The following is a 16933-nucleotide window of genomic DNA, read 5'->3' on the forward strand; positions in this document are numbered from 1 at the left end:
AATATTTATAACCCGCTTCGGTTGTAGTAATTTAAAGACATTAAATCTTTTCATAATTTATAGTCTTAATATTTCTTTTTAATTCATTCGAAACTTAAAAAGTTTCTTTTGAGACTTATTACAACCCCAATATTATTCCTCTGATAATAGTACAACTCGTTAGAGCTTGCAATTAATTTTGTGTACTATCACATATTCCATGACACCATCCATATGATGAACATCTCCTCAAGGAGAAATTATATCATTATTGTCATGGTTAAAATTATTACGAGCAAGACATGTTTTTTTCTTTTCTGTTGTACCATGGGTACACAATCAATGACAAATTTGTATTGTCACACAGTGTATTTGATCATGGTCACAACCTTTATAGTCAAAAATTATTTCTTTCTTTTTGCCCTTTCGGCAATTCATAAAAAAACATATCATAATATTCATGACTTATAAATGTACACGACCATGGACCGTTCATGTCAAATAAAATTTATTTATTTCTCTCAAACTCCAGTAGAGATGAGATATGACATATATCATTTTTTTCTCAAACATTCGATAGAAGTGAGTTGGGCATATATCCAACCCCTAATGATTTTATCACATCTTGGCCCATTCTCTTGTAGAATGGTCCAGCATTCAAGATACACATCACAAGTCACATTCTCTTCAAGGATTGGACTAATCATTTATATGTACTTCATAAATTTGCATTATAGGCACATTGTCATGACCTTAAAATTCATTATATTTCCATGACATACCTCAATATCACTTTGAAAAATAAAGTGCACCACCACTTTATATTTTTTTAATTTGATGGAGGATTTATAAAACTTATCAAATATTTGGTCGACAACATCACAAGCCCAATGACCTTTCATACCATTTTGATAGTAAAAATTTCCGAAGGACTATTTGAAGAACTCATAGTGTTCTTCCTTTTACAATTACCACAACGATGACTATTATAATTCCTTCATCTCACACCCTTTTTCATATCGTTAATCATTTGTAATTTTTCAGACTAATTATTTACTGCTACCACATTCAAACGATAGAATGGAGCAAGTCAACATCAGATTTCAAAGCTATCATATGTTGCTACCACATTCTTTTCAAGGAATGGAACAAGTTCAATATGACGAATTTCAAGCTTTTCATCAAAATCTTTGTCATCATTATTTCATCACTATGGTGCATTGACTCAAACTGAATGTCTTATCCATACAAGGCGTGTTAGGCCAAATTCTAAGGGACTTGAACCCAATCCTTATCATCATGGTGCATCAAAACTCAGATTGATGTCTTATCCTCTTGGTGCGATAGAACTTGAATCTATTGTCTTACCGTCAATTTTTTTTATTATTATTATTATGTCATCCGGACTTTAACCAGATGTCTACCCCTTTGGTGCGATGGGCTTGACTCCATCGTCTTACCCTTAACCAACAATATAATAAACCGAAGTACAACATGACTCACCCTTTGAGTCTTTCAAAATAATATTCAAACTCATGCTATTACAATTTTATACCTTCTTCCATTTAAGAAATTTTGTATAGCATGTCATATTTAACCTATAGTAGTATATGTCTTTGATTCCTGGTAATTGTTATTGATTGAATACTATTGTATTCTAAATTATAAAAATATTTTAGTACATACCTGATTTTATGCAAATAATATCTTGATTCTCATAACGAGATCAATCAAAACATGAGCTAAAGAAAAATTTAACTCACTCTCAAATTGCTAAAGTCTCGTGTTGATAACGTGTTATAAAATCAAACTCATAAGACTAAAATCATAAAGAGAAGAAGACAAGAGAAATAGATAAAAAAGAAAAAGGACTTTTCTTCTTATTCAAGTGTATCATACAATGGTGAATGATATCTCTATTTATAGTGTTAAGATATTATAGTCAAAGGTCACCTTGAAATTATACATAGTTATCATCAAGGTTCATATCACCTTGGAATCTTATCAAATTAAAAACACTAATACATGAATCCAACTAATTATTGGATAACTCTAATGGATCATCCACATAACACAATAGATTTATAACAATAATCTCATTTTTATAAAAGAAACAAAAAAGACAAGATGAAAAAAATAGAAAAGAGTCGTACAAAATATGTAACTTTCTTTAGTGTTACAATTTAGTAATTTGTACAGTTACGATGTGTTACGGATAATGTTTATCATGCATTTCTATTATTTTAGTTATATTATTTTTAAAATTTGAAATTAAATTATTTTAAAAAGGGAAAAGGCTCAAAATGCCATTTAATTTTCAGAAAAGGCTCATTTATGCTATCAGTTAAAAGTTTGGCTCATTTATGTCATTAACGTTGAAGAAAAGACTCATTCATGCCATTATTTTTTAACAATGATTTTGCAAAATCTTTTTTGACACGTCGTCAATTATAATTCGGCCACATCATCATTTTTTAATTAAAAAAATCAAAAAAAAAACTTCATTCAATTTTTATTCAGAATTTTGATTTTTTATTAAAAAATTAATGATGTGGCTAATTATAATTCGGCTACGTCATCAATTTTTAAAATATAAAAAATTAAAAAAAATAATTCAATTTTTTTTTCAGAATTATGATTTTTTATTTTAAAAAATGATGACGTGGCAAATTATAATTCGTCCACGCCATCAATTTTTTAAATAAAAAATCAAAAAAAATTCAGAGTTATAATTTTTTTTATTTAAAAAATTGATGACGTGACCAAATTACAATTGGCCAGGTGTTAAAATAATTTGCAAAATCACTGTTAAAAACTAATGGCATGAATGAGTCTTTTCTTGAACCGTAATGACATAGATGAACCAAACTTTTAATGAATGACATAAATAAGTCTTTTTTAAAAGTTTAATGGCATATTTGATTCTTTTCCCATTTAAAAAAAATAAATTGTAATTGTATGTAACGAATGAATTGAAGAGAAAATGTAGAGAAAGTAAATTTTTAAGTAGGACAATATGTTAACTCTTGGTTTGTCTCTATTTTGTTTATAAAAGTGCAATTTGTTATTTAATATAATTACAGATATTTAATTTTAATTGTACCGAAAATCAAGAATTCAAAAGATAGTGAAATTACATAGAATTAGGGTATGTTTGGTTGGGCTTAAAAGCTTGTCAAAATGACTTAAAAATCAGTTTTTGACTTATTAAAGTGTTTGACAATTATTAAAGTGACTTATTTTAAGTCAAAAATAATTTATCTTAAGCCAAAAGTTAAAAACTATGTGAGGGATGCTTTTTTGTTGTTGTTGTAAAAATTAGGCAAATCACATACTCTAAGGGACAAATTACATTATATCCCTATTGTATTCATATTTACCAAAAAAATCTTTTTTAGAGTAATTCGAATACTCAAAATAACATAATGGTACTTAAGTTATAGCGGACGGATACTTTAATTATTTATTTATTTTTAACAGTTACGGCGCAATAAAAGGAATAAGAATTATCCCACAATTCACGTTGACGTTTAACAAATTAAGCGTCTAATCTGCATGAACATCATGTACTAATTTATCTCATTATTGAATTTCTATTGAAAACTTCATATTGTGAATCGGAAAAAAAAAAGTCGAGCTTGTTTAAAAAAAATCAAGAACGCAATTTGTGAAGATTCAAAAATAAATATTTCGATCTTGTTACGACATTCTGAAATATGGGAAAGTGCAGTTTTATATGAGCGATACAAAAGTGATGGGATAGTGGTTGAGGAAAATATTTCGTTCATGAATCTTAGTTCAGCAATTGCGGCTGAGCTGGGTATTGATGAATCAAAAAAAATATCGAGATTAGATATATTGTTGAAGGTGATTCGTCTCCATTGTGTATTCGGACTGATATGAGTTCAAAATTGCACATAAAAATTAAGAAACATGAGGTTGGATTCGGAACGTATCCTCTATGCATTGATACTTCAGATAAAGGTGTCAAAGAGATACTGAATTTCGATGCAACAACATGTGTCATCTTGTGTGTTGAAGAGATACTAAATTCTTGATGAATTTTTTTTCTTGTTTTATGCTTGATGTGTAATAATGTTTTTGGATATTATTAATTTGCTAATAAAAATTTGAACTTTTTCATTTGATGTAATTAAAACCATGTGAATGTTTCAAGCTACAAAGTGTATATTGATACTAAATATATCAAATTTTAACTGTATTATATGAAAAAGTTTAAAGAAATTGACAAATTTATAAATTGTTTAATCTCATTTACATATAATGATAAATATATAATGTATCTTATAACAAAATTTTGTTATCCAATGCAAAATAACAAGCGATACTAAATATATACAAAGTAGTATATGATTCAATATGCTGAACGATACTCAATAGATTCATTACATAATTTTGTATTAATTTTTATAGATACACAAATTTATTTTTTGATGATAAAATATGTATCATATACTTAATAATACAATAGATTTTGTGTATCTTATTGTAATATAGTATCATACATTTTGATTTACTGAAAAACTACGACATTTGGAGTAAATTATTTTGTATCATTTTGTGTAACAATTGTGTAAATGTAGTATCAGGTATACTTTGAACAAAGTTTATACGGTATCATCATTTATTTTGTAGATCTTACTTTTACAAAAATAATTTATATGTATTGTTAATTAACTTATATAATTGGAGACAAAAAGTTGACAAAATTATAAACTATATTATATATATATATATATATATAGATTGATAGATAGATCTATCTATCAAATGTTGTCACATAAAATGAGACGAATGAACTTTTTTTAAGTCAATCCAAACGTGCTCTTAAAACACGTAACCTCACTGATTAAAAAGATAATTGCAATAAAACTAATAAGGATATATAATTAAAATGTAAATAAATTGTTAATCCGTAATTTTTAATATATACTTTTATTTTATATATTAAACTGGTGCCTTTTTTTGTCGATTAACAATTTCTATTGTATTATTTTTCTTTGTTAAATTTCAATTGTCAGTTTTGATTATATTACTTTTTTGTTAAATTAAATTTAGAAATTAAAATAATTTGAATTATGAAATTTTAAGATTAAAGTAAAAAAATCGTAATTAATTACCTATATTTTAAGAATCCAATTATGAAATTTTAAAATTAAAGTAAAAAATCGTAATTAATTACCTATATTTTAGGAATCCATCAATTTAAACCAATTCCTAATTCTTTACCTAATTCAAATTAAAAAGATATCAACATTTACGTAAATTAATGGCTTAAGTCATCTGTAGCCCCTTAAAGTTGTCCGCATAATTCATTTAGACACTTCAATTAGAGTTACTATCTATTGAACACTTAAATATGCAAAATGTGTATCTGTTAAGCACAAAATAGTGATGTAGCAAATAATGTGTACTTCACTTTCCATGGGCGCGTGAAGATGCTAAAATAATATTTTTCATTTTATTATTTTGGAAAAGTACTTTTTTTTTACATCATTTACTTGACCTTTTAATTAATAAAGAAACCAAAAACTATCACCTAACAATAAAATAAAATAAAAAAATGTCTTCTTCCGAGGAACAACCCCAATGGCTTCCATCCACTATGGTTACCTCCCGTGCCACCAACTTTCTCTCACCCTCTCCAACTATTCTTTCATTTTCCCTCTTTTTTACAAGTTTTAAATATTTTGGCTTGACTCTATTTATTTCGATGAAAGAAAATGGAATCAATTTTTTTTTATAAAAGTTTATTATTGTTTCTTGTAACTCTGATAAATATTTGTCAATAGAAAGAAGATGAAGGCATTACGTAGGAGGCGTTGTCGATGTTGATAAAACGGAATGAAAGAATGAGGTGATGTTCTATTAGCGTGTTAAGGCCGGCAGAATGACGTAACGAAGAAGATGAGAGGGTGGGGGTGGGGGAGTTAATTAGAAGAGTTAATTTTATATTCTTAAAATTATTTTTGGATTTTTAAAAAGAACTTTAAAAAAAATTGAATTTGACCGCCACGTGTCGTTGTTTCATTGGTATATTTGTGTTTGTACTTCACGCATTTTTGTTTTTTGGTGATAGACATTTTGTGTCTAATTGATATAAATTTTTTAAGGTTAAAGTGTTCAATGGGTACTAGCCCCAGTTGAGGTGTCTAAATGAATTATGCGGACAACTTTAAGGGGCTACAGATGACTTAAGCCTAGATTTTTTGTTATAATTATTGTTCCTTTTCTCGAGAATGTTTTATTAAGCGTTCTATAGTATTTGTTATGTTTTACTCATTTTTTGCTGATATTTTCTTGATATATTTTTTCTAAAATAGAGGATCTATGAAAAATAATTTCTTTTATCGAAAAAGTAAGGTTTCATATTCTTGTGCTAATCATCTTAATCTTCAATTAAAGTGAATATTAGTACATTAAAATGTATCTCCTCAAATTTTTCATTCATTTGTCACTATATTTTTCAGTCTGTCAGTTTTCCTCTTATGCCTAATAGTCTATATTTTATATTAAAAAAATTGCTTTATTACTCTATGTATATGGTGGAGTATTAGTTGTTTAAATAAATTACTATAAACTGCAATTGTATTGTGCATTATGCACGCAGATAAGTTATCTATTTTATTGAAGTGTTGTCATACACTATTAATTCTTGACAGAGAAGCTAAAAGAAGCATTTAGATCACTAAACTTTCCTTATGTTTTAATTTCTTAGTTTTCTTTATTATTATTTTTAAACTTTCTTTTTAGAGTATATTAATGAGGATTTAATTTTATTGTCTAGCTAGTATTAACTTAAATTTGAATAACTTAAAGTAATATTTAAATTGCATGTATTCAATATTAGTGTTGTTTGATGGACATGAGCGGATTGCTTACCATCATCCGGTTTTAACTTTAATTTTATGAATTCGAATCACGAAAAAAACAAATATATGAGAACTCTTAAATAAGGGTAAAACAAATATTTGATATACATATTATTGTTATTTTCTTAAAATTATTTAGATATGTGGTTGTACTACATAAAACAATTTAATATTCAAAGTTTCATATGATAAAGTTAATTTTTTACTTTTCAAACTTTCTCATTTCTTAGAGTAAAATCATATTTAAGTCGTTCAAGAATCATGATTTCATAATCTTTGATTATTACAATATTTAACTTAATTGATGATACTCGAAATTGAATATAATTTAATAATGTTCTAACTGTCCGTGGCCATTTCGTTTGAAAATAAAACAGCATAAAAATAGGTATAATTGATTAGGTTGTAGGGGTAGGCATAACACTGGAAAACCAAAACACCGAACCAAATCGAATTTTTTCAGAATTTTGGTTTTCGGTTCGGTATTTGATTTACTTTTTTATATTTTTGGGTATTTCGATTCGATTTTCGGTACGTATTATTTTGATTTTTGATATTTCAATTTAAATCAAAATATTATACTATAATTTATATTATATTAAGTAATAATTATTAATATTAAATAATCTTTTAAAAAAAGAAAAAAGTATGTGAAACTCTATTCTTCTTCCTCCTCTTCCTCTTTCATTTTTCTCTTCTTCCTCTTCCTCTTTCAGGCAGCAGCAGAAGCAGCCACCCGCCAGCAGCAGCAACAGCCGCCCGCCAGGCGCTAGCAGCAGCAATACCCCTCAGGCGCCAGCAGCAGCAATAGCTGCTAGGCTCCAGCAGCAGCCGCAGCCGCATGCAGCGACTTCGTCTTCAACCGGCGATCTATTAAGAATCAAAATAAAAAATTGAATCGAATTAATAGAAATCGAACCGAAACAACAAAAACCGAACGGAATCGAAATATTTTGGTTCGATATTCGATTTACAATTTACAAGAACCAAAAATCGAAAAAATCGTAGAATAAAAAGAAACTGAACCGAAATACCAAATGCACACCCCTATTAGGTTGTGCATATAAAAGACTACTCTAACTTAGATCAACACTGCTATTAATATGATTTATTCATCACTTATTTATGGGCATGTAAATTTCAAACCTAATAAACTAGAGTAGAAAGACATGGATAAACAAAGTTTCATTTTTCTTTTGTAAAAGATAAAATATGAAAGAGGACAAGATTAAATTAAATCACTCAACACGAAATGAGATTGATTAATTTGCCTTCTTGAGTATTATAAGAGATTCATATTCTATTACACGTTTTGTCCGTTTTAATGTCTCATGCAGTAAATAAGAAAATAATTATATATAAATATTTAAAGGGGAGAAAGATAAATTTATCAAAGATCAATATGTAATATGAAATCAATAAGTCAAGCTTATAAGTGGAAATGAAGATATATTCCAAATGCATACTATTTTCTAATTTGATTCCTTCTAAATTTATACTAGGAGAAAAAGAGCCCCCGAGGAAGGGAACTCTGTGTCACGATCCAAAACGGGTCGCGAGTGGCACCCACACTTACCCTTCTATGTGAGTGAACCAATCAATAAAAAACCCAACATTTCGAATATAATAACACAATATAATGCGGAAGACTTAAACTCATTAATGAAAATCAATTAAATAACTTCTAAAAACTCGACAACTATTATTATCCCCAAAATCTGGAAGTCATCATCACAAGAACATCTATCCTCAAATTACTAAAGATAAGAGTATCTAGAAAGCTAGAATAAATAAAAAACTAGTCCATGCCGGAACTTCAAGACATCGAGACATGAAGAAGAAGATCCAGTCCAAGCTAGAAGCGTTAGCTCACCCTGAAATCCAGTGTAATGAAGACTGGCTAGAGTTGCGGTTGAGTTGAAGACGACGACACGTTTGCTGCACTCCACAAATAACAAGGAAAGAAACATACAAGTAGGGGTCAGTACAAAACACGGGTACTGAGTAGATATCATCGGCCAACTCAAAATAGAAAACAATATATATCAGATCATATCATAAATCAACTACAATACTCAATATGTAGCAACAACATGTAAAGAATCTTTGATAAATAACGTCAAGTACACTCATGAGGACTCAAGCCTCCACATCATGCTCATTTGGGAATTAGGTTCTTTTCATTCGAATTTATTAACATAATTCCAAGATTCATTATCTTTATTCCTCATGTGTCGGCACGTGACACTCCGCTCCCCTACTACTATGTGTCGGAACGTGACACTCCGATCCCCTAATTCTACGTGTCGGTTCGTGACACCCGATCCCCTAATTCTACGTGTCGGTTCGTGACACCCGATCCCCTAATTCTACGTGTCGGTTCGTGACACCCGATCCCCTAATTCTACGTGTCGGTTCGTGACACCCGATCCCCTAATTCTACGTGTCGGTTCGTGACACCCGATCCCCTAATTCTACGTGTCGGTTCGTGACACCCGCTCCACTAATCTCATTCTATTACTTCATCAAGCCTTCTTTTATACCAAGACATCATCAATCTCATTACTTTAGTTCATCAAGCCTTTTTTTATACCAAGGCATCATCATTAACAAGGGGTTTTCAAGATTGGAGTTCAATAGCTTCATCATGCTTATTTCATCACAATTATATAATGATATTCATGCAAGCATACAATTAAGCATATAGAAGACTTTACAATACAACCCAACACATATCATTCGCCATTAAGAGTTAACTACAAATAGTATAAAAATCATAACCTACATCCACCGAAGATTAGTGATCAAGCAAGCAAGTTCCCAAAGCTTTGTTCTTCTTCTCGTTTCTCCTCTTTCTCGTTCGATCCTCTCTCTCTCTCTTTGTGTTCTTTTATTTTTCTTATTCAAACCCTCTTTCTTTTACCCTAATTAGCATATAATTAATTATGAAAGATGACGAATTTAACTCATTAATTAATTCAAGGTTATCTCTTTTAACCCTCAAGTAGTTAAATTATTAACATTAACCCACTAAATTTATAATTATAGCAGGAATAGCCCAAAACACCCCCTTAAAACATTTAATGAAATCCGACTCAGCCTGGGATTACGCAGTCTGTGACGGGCTGTCGCAGAGTTCAGAGACTAAATTTCTATGGAAGATGTGTGACGGTCTGTCGTGCCCATGACGGTCCGTCCTGCCATTCCGTTATGAAGTTCAGAGAGTCGATTTCAGTACCCAAATTTCAGAATTCTAAGTGTTTTGGAACGAGACACCCTCGACGGTCCGTCGTGCCCATGACGGTCCGTCGTGGGATCTGTCGTCTCAGCCAGTTTTTCCAGAAATAAACTCTGCTGCTCAAAACGACTAAACAGGTCATTACAATAGATACCAATTTGCCCATCGTTCGTCCTCGAACGATCATAAGAAGAAAAACAAGGGCGAAAAGGAGTACCTGAATCGGTAAACAGGTGTGGGTATCTTTCTTGCATATCTGCCTCCTTCTCCCAAGTGGCTTCTTCGACTGGTCGATTCTTCCATTGAACTTTGATGGATGCAATCTCCTTTGACCTCAGCTTGCAGACTTCTCTATCTAGAATAGCAACAGGCTCCTCCTCATAAGACAAATTCTCATCAAGCAGAACTGAATCCCAACGAATAATGTAGTTTCCATCCCCATGGTATCTTTTCAACATAGACACATGGAATACCGGATGCACTCCGGACAGCCCTGGAGGCAAGGCTAACTCATAAACCACCTCCCCTACTCACTTAAGTACTTCAAAGGGACCAATATACCTTGGGCTTAGTTTACCTCTTTTACAAAACCGCATCACCCCTTTCATGGGTGAAACCTTCAGCAAGACTTGCTCACCCTCCATAAACTCCAAGTCTCTAACCTTTTGATCTGCATATTCCTTTTGCCTACTTTGAGCCGCTAAAAGCTTTTCTTGAATAGATTTCACTTTCTTCAATGAATCCCTCAAAAGGTCAGTACCCCAAGGTCTAACCTCAAATGCATCAAACCAACCAATGGGAGACCTACATCTTCTCCCATACAATGCCTCGAATGGGGCCATATCAATACTTGAGTGATAGCTATTGTTGTATGAGAACTCTGCTAAGGGTAAGAAGTTATCCCAATGACCACCAAATTCTATCACACTTGCACGAAGCATATCCTCCAACACTTGAATCGTTCGCTCAGACTGACCATCAGTCTGAGGATGGAACGCAGTACTAAGGTCCAACTTAGTACCTAATTCAGCATGCAATGTTCTCCAAAACTTAGAAGTAATTTGCGTACCTCTATCTGATATGATGGAGAGTGGAACTCCATGCAATCGCATAACTTTCGAGATGTAAAGTTTGGCTAACTTTTCTGCATTGTAAGTCACCTTGACCGGAATGAAGTGAGCAGACTTAGTTAACCTATCAACAATTACCCAAATGGAGTCATACTTACCCATTGTCTTGGGAAGACCAACCACGAAGTCCATTGCAATTCTTTCCCACTTCCATTCAGGAATGGGCATTCTCTGAAGTGTGCCTCCAGGCCTCTGGTGTTCATACTTTACTTGCTGACAATTTGGACATTTGGCAACAAACTCCACAATGTCACGCTTCATTCTACTCCACCAAAAGTGTTGCTTTAGGTCACGGTACATCTTGGTTGCACCAGGATGTATAGAGTACCTTGAACTATGAGCCTCTGTAAAAATAGTGTGGATCAAATCATCAACACGGAGCACACATACCCTTCCCTTAATCCTCAAAACACCTTCCTCATCCATTATTGCTTCTTTAGCCTCTCCTTGCAACACCATATCCCGAATTCGGCTTAGTTTCTCATCATCAAACTGTTTCCCCTTGATCTTGTCAAGAAAAGAAGATCTCGCCTCCACACTGGCCAAAAATCCTCCCTTCTCATTTACTTCTAACCTCATAAAGTCGTTAGCCAGAGTCTGAACCTCTCTAGCCAATAGGCGTCTAGAAACTTGCAAGTGAGCTAGACTTCCCATGCTCCCTGCCTTTCTACTTAAGGCGTCTGCCACAACATTAGCCTTTCCCGGATGATATAAGATAGTGATATCGTAGTCCTTCAGTAGTTCCATCCATCTCCTCTGTCTCAAATTCAAATCTTTTTGAGTAAAGACATATTGTAGGCTACGATGATCCGTGTATACTTCACACTTAACTCCATATAAATAGTGTCTCCATTGCTTTAAGGCAAACACTACCGCAGCAAATTCCAAATCATGGGTCGGATAATTACGTTCGTGCACCTTTAATTGACGTGAAGCATAAGCAATTACGTTCTTCTCTTGCATTAGCACTGCACCCAAACCCGAATAGGATGCATCACAATAGACAATGAAATTCTTACCTTCCACTGGCAGGGTAAGGATTGGTGCAGTAGTCAACAAGGTCTTGAGTTTCTGAAAGTTTTCCTCACATTCGTCCGACCATACAAATGAAACATTCTGCTTAGTCAAGTTCGTCAATTGGGAAGGAATGGAAGAGAATCCCTTGACAAATCGACGGTAATAGCTAGCTAAACCAACAAAGCTCCTTATTTCTGACACATTAGTAGGTCTTACCCAATTCTTCACTGTCTCAATCTTAGAAGGATCCACCATCACCCCATCCTTAGAAACCACATGCCCCAAGAAGGACACTGCATCTAGCCAAAACTCACACTTGGAGAATTTGGCATAAAGCTTTTTCTCCCTCAGCATTTCCAATACAATTCTCAAGTGCTCCTCATGTTCCTTCTTGCTCTTTGAGTATACCAATATATCATCAATAAATACGATCATAAAGAGATCCAGATATGGCTTGAAAATCCCGTTCATCAAGCTCATGAAAGCAGCAGGGGCATTCGTAAGACCAAAAGACATCACTACAAATTTGTAATGCCCATACCTGGTCCGAAAAGCAGTCTTTGGCACATCCGTTGCCCGTATTTTCAATTGATGATAACCGGATCTCAAGTCAATCTTAGAGAAGACACAAGCACCTTGTAACTGATCGAATAAGTCATCAATGCGAGGAATGGGATACTTGTTCTTAATAGTTACCTTGTTCAACCGCCGGTAGTCTATGCACATCCGAAAACTCCCATCCTTCTTCTTCACAAATAACACCGGAGCACCCCAAGGAGATGCACATGAAGCCTTTGCTTAACAACTCTTGAAGTTGGGCCTTTAACTCTCTCAACTCCGCGGGAGCCATTCTATAAGGGGGTATAGAAATGGGGCGAGTACCCGGTTCAAGATCAATGCAGAAGTCAATATCTCTATCCGGTGGCATACCCGGAAGGTCTGCGAGAAACACATCTAAAAACTCACGAACTATCGAAACTGACTCAATTGGAGGTACTTGGGTAGTATCATCCCTGAGATGTGCCAAGAACGCTAAACAACCCTTACTAACCATTTTCTTAGCACGAAGAAAGGAGATGATACGAACCGGATTGAAAGTGTAGTCACCCTCCCACACTAACGGATCTGTCCCAGGCTTGGCTAACGTCACAGTTTTAGCATTACAATCCAAGATTGCAAAATTCGGAGAAAGCCAAGTCATACCTAGAATTACATCAAAATCAACCATTTCTAAGATAACCAAGTCTACATAAGTATTGCTCCCCGCAAAAGTCACCAGACCAGACCTATATACTTTTTCAACTATCACAGGCTCACCCACCGGAGTAGAAACACGAATAGGCATGTCAAGCAATTCACAATGTAAATTAAGACCATTAGCAAATGAGGAAGATACATAAGAAAATGTGGATCCAGGATCGAACAATACAGAAGTCATGCAATCACAAACCAAAAGATTACCTGTGATGACAGCATCAGATTTCTCCGCTTCAGATCTCCCAGGGAAAGCATAACAATGGGTCCTATCACCTGTCTGCCCATTGCCCCTACCATGTTGCGCTACAGTAATTCCCATTTGTCCGTCACCCCGTCCGTTTTGGTGACCATCATTACCTCGGCCACCACGTCCTCCAGAATAGCGGCCTCTACCATGACCACCTCTACCTCTAGCTATTGGGGGTCTATAACTCTGTTTTGGGCAATTCCTCCTAATATGTCCAGTCTCCCCACATACATAACACTCCCTGGAGTCAAGCATAGGTCTCTCAGAGAAGTGTTGACCGGTCTGAGGTGGACCCCCAACTACAGTCTGTAGTGAAGACTGAATTGGTCGGACTGAGTAACCTCCTGAACCCTGTCCTCTAGAGTAAGAACCATTAAATTCACCTCCCTTTTGAAGCCTTTTTGATGTCGTTGCCATGGTGAAGTCATCTGGCTTCACTCCTTCTACCTCTATCACGAAGTCTACCACTTCTTGAAAAGATTTTGCCGTAGCCACTACCTGTAAGGCTGAAATCCGCAATTCTGACCTTAACCCCTTCACAAAACGGCGAATCTGCTCTTGTGGACTGAAACAAAGTTGTGTGGCATACCTGGATAATGCACGAAACTTAGCCTCATATGCGGTAACCGACATCCTACCTTGCTCTAGGCTCAAGAACTCATCTCTTTTCCTATCCCTCAAAGTACGGGGGATATACTTCTCCATAAACAAGCTAGAGAATGATGCCCAAGTCATAGGTGGTGCCTCTGATGGTTGACACTCAACATGTGACCGCCACCACATTTTGGCGTTCCCTTGGAACTGATAAGTCACAAACTCAACACCAAACCGTTCTACTATACCCATCTTGTGTAGTAGCTCATGACAGTCAACCAGAAAATCGTAGGCACCTCAGATTCAGCACCCTTGAAGACTGGAGGTTTCAATTTCAAGAACTTACTGAAAAGTTCATGCAGATCATTTGTCATTATAGGCCCTGTAGTCAGATGAGGAAACGCGCCTATTTCCAATGAGGCATCCATGCAGGGAGCCACAGTAGCCACATGTTGTATCTCCGGAGCCTGAGGTGTTGGTGTAGAAAACACTGGAGGCGCTTGGCCTTGATCAGATAACCCGCTAAGATAAGCAAGAATCTGATTGATCATCTCTGGGTAGGTTGGGGTGGTAATTCTTCATTCTGTACTTGTTCATTTTCCCCATCCTCCCCTTCTCTTACTACTTCCTCACTCGGTGGAGGAGTCACCTCCCTAGTACCAGATGGGCCTGGCGTTCGTCCTCTTCCTCTAGAGGACGTCCTCCCGCGACCTCTACCGCGGCCTCTTGCTACTGATCCTCTTTGAGCTACAGTCTCAGTGGCTGGCTCAGATGCATCTTGTCTTGCCGATGTTGATGTTGGCGCGGTTGTTGCTCTAGTTCTAACCATCTGCGAAATAGAGTGAAGATGATCAGATACCAATTTGTATCACCTAGATACCAATTGGATCCAAGTAATAGCACGAAAGAAAGAGAGAAAGAATGGAATTTTCCTAAAGTCTTATAGCCTCTCAAAGAAAAGTAAAGGCATCCCCCTACCGTTCCCCAAAACTCTACTAGACTCGTTCTTGTGTAATGAGACCAACGAACCTAAGGCTCTGATACCAAGTTTGTAACGACCCAAAACGGGTCGCAAGTGGCACCCACACTTACCTTCCTATGTGAGCGAACCAATCAATACAAAACCCAACATTTCGAATATAATAACACAATATAATGCGGAAGACTTAAACTCATTAATGAAAATCAATTAAATAACTTCTAAAAACTCGACAACTATTATTATCCCCAAAATCTGGAAGTCATCATCACAAGAACATCTATCCTCAAATTACTAAAGCTAAGAGTATCTAGAAAGCTAGAATAAATAAAAAGCTAGTCCATGCCGGAACTTCAAGGCATCGAGACATGAAGAAGAAGATCCAGTCCAAGCTAGAAGCGTTAGCTCACCCTGAAATCCAGTGTAATGAAGACTGGCTAGAGTTGCGGTTGAGTTGAAGACGACGGCACGTTTGCTGCACTCAACAAATAACAAGGAAAGAAACATACAAGTAGGGGTCAGTACAAAACCCGGGTACTGAGTAGATATCATCGGCCAACTCAAAATAGAAAACAATATATATCAGATCATATCATAAATCAACTACAATACTCAATTTGTAGCAACAACATGTACAAGAATCTTTGATAAATAACGTCAAGTACACTCATGAGGACTCAAGCCTCCATATCATGCTCATTTGGGAATTAGGTTCTTTTCATTCGAATTTATTAACATAATTCCAAGATTCATTATCTTTATTCCTCATGTGTCGGCACGTGACACTCTGCTCCCCTACTACTATGTGTCGGAACGTGACACTCCGATCCCCTAATTCTACGTGTCGGTTCGTGACACCCGATCCCCTAATTCTACGTGTCGGTTCGTGACACCCGATCTCCTAATTCTACGTGTCGGTTCGTGACACCCGATCCCCTAATTCTACGTGTCGGTTCGTGACACCTGATCCCCTAATTCTACATGTCGGTTCGTGACACCCGATCTCCTAATTCTACGTGTCGGTTCGTGACACCCGATCCCTTAATTCTACGTGTCGGTTCGTGACACCCGATCCCCTAATTCTACGTGTCGGTTCGTGACACCCGCTCCACTAATCTCATGCTATTACTTCATCAAGCCTTCTTTTATACCAAGGCATCATCAATCTCATTACTTTAGTTCATCAAGCCTTCTTTTATACCAAGGCATCATCATTAACAAGGGGTTTTCAAGATTGGAGTTCAATAGCTTCATCATGCTTATTTCATCACAATTATATAATCATATTCATGCAAGCATACAATTAAGCATATAGAAGACTTTACAATACAACCCAACACATATCATTCGCCATTAAGAGTTAACTACGAATAGTATAAAAACCATAACCTACCTCCACCGAAGATTAGTGATCAAGCAAGCAAGTTCCCAAAGCTTTGTTCTTCTTCTCGTTTCTCCTCTTTCTCGTTCGATCCTCTCTCTCTCTCTCTCTTTGTGTTCTTTTCTTTTTCTTATTCAAACCCTCTTTCTTTTACCCTAATTAGCATATAATTAAGTATGAAAGATGATGAATTTAACCCATTAATTAATTCAAGATTA

This window comes from Solanum lycopersicum, chromosome 9, assembly GCF_036512215.1.
Source record: "Solanum lycopersicum chromosome 9, SLM_r2.1".
Lineage (NCBI taxonomy): Eukaryota > Viridiplantae > Streptophyta > Magnoliopsida > Solanales > Solanaceae > Solanum > Solanum lycopersicum.